The sequence below is a fragment of the Otolemur garnettii genome, unplaced genomic scaffold (assembly GCF_000181295.1).
Source record: "Otolemur garnettii isolate 467f Iridium unplaced genomic scaffold, OtoGar3 scaffold00013, whole genome shotgun sequence".
NCBI classification, from domain to species: Eukaryota; Metazoa; Chordata; class Mammalia; order Primates; family Galagidae; genus Otolemur; species Otolemur garnettii.
This window is the reverse complement of record NW_003852408.1, coordinates 15,706,904-15,708,351: the sequence shown is the minus strand read 5'-3', so window position 1 is coordinate 15,708,351 and position 1,448 is coordinate 15,706,904. Positions and strand designations below refer to the sequence as shown.

Below are 1,448 nucleotides of genomic sequence, written 5' to 3'. Positions count from 1 at the left end.
GGGAGAAAGCATGTAGACAACAGGAAAACACCTAAGCTTAGTTTATGATTCTGAATGGGCAAGAGATAATTTTTGTTTCTTGGCCTAATACCATGAAGGAGAAGGGAACCAGGAGTTATGTGGACAGACCCCTTCACATGACCTCATTCAGTCTTCAAAAAGACTCTGAGTTATGATTGTCAGCCCTATTCCATTGGCAAGAAAATGTCCCCGAGAGGTTAAATAACCCACCCAGGGTCTGTCATCTGGTAAGGGCAGAGCCCTGTTGTTGACCCACAACTGCCCGGCCCCTGGTTTCTGTTGCAGTGTAGGGGAGGTGAATGGGCTTTGTGGCTCCCTCCCTCTCTTGGCCTCCCTGCCACAGTTTGCTCTTTCTTTGCTTGAATAGGAGAGACTGAGGTGAAGATAAGGAGCTCTTTCCCCACGGTCTCAAGATATGGGAAACCATTTCCCAGAAGTTATTGACCCTCTTTCCCCACAAAATATCTAAATCCGGTGAGCCCTCCTGCCCCCTCCTCCCTGCATAGATGACCTTTGGCGACCCTGTTGGGTGGAGGCTTTGGCGGGTTGCTGGGCATCCTCTGCGGCTGTGGCTGTTCTGACCTGCATTCTTCCCCGCACGTGTTGTCTAGGAGCATAAGCCCCCAGCAAGTGCAAGGGGGGAGGAGGGGAACCGCAGGGGATCTAGGAGATCAAGACGTATTAATAATGTGGCCATTGGCTGCTAGGCTCTCCTCAGGGGCAGTGGCAGGGGAGGGGCCTGGAGAGCAGCCCAGGGCAGAGGAATGTGCAGGCCACTCTGAACCCTGTGTTGAAACCCTAGCATGCCTCAGGAGAATTGCTCCTTAATCAGAGCTTTGTCCAAACCCTCACTCTCCCAGCCACTAAATTGCCTCTCTTACCCCTTCAGATTTCCTTTGTAAGATGTGTCCTCTGGGGAGCCACCCCAGATGGACCCCACGTGGTTCTTCTGTTTAGATGCCTCATTCCATTTGGGTAGCTTCATCTGGAGGTGACATTCAAGCTATTTAAAAACAGTAAGAATGATTCTAGTCCTAAACCAGTCTTCAGGGACAGCCAGCTCTGGAGGCAAGAGCAGCACCCAGAGGCCCCCCACTGGGGCAAGGGTTAACCCTTTAGCTGCTGAACTGGAGAGGTCAGAAGGTACCAAAAGAGAGTGGATGGACAAGGGCACAGTGGGGCACAGGGTAGGAACTGGTATGGCTTTACCAATGCCCACTGGTATAGCTCAGGCTCTGCCTGGCTGGGCAAAAATGGAGACTTGCTTATGATTTCTTTCTTTCTTTCTTTTTTTTTTTTTTTAAGAGATAGAGTTTTACTTTGTCGTCCTTGGTAGAGTGCTGCCGCATCACAGCTTACAGCAACCTCCAGCTCTTAGGTTTAGGCAATTTTCTTGCCTCAGCCTCCCAAGTAGCTGGGACTACAGG

General features: G+C 50.8%; 1 long non-coding RNA gene across 1 annotated transcript in view; it reads right to left on the bottom strand.

Moving 5' to 3' along the window:
* Positions 1 to 702: 702 nt before the first annotated feature.
* Positions 703 to 1,448, bottom strand: part of LOC111723605 — a 4,142-nt gene continuing 3,396 nt past the window's right edge. Inside the window, exon 4 of the long non-coding RNA XR_002772108.1 lies at positions 703 to 1,024. This is a non-coding gene — a long non-coding RNA (uncharacterized LOC111723605). The remainder of the gene's footprint in view (positions 1,025 to 1,448) is intronic.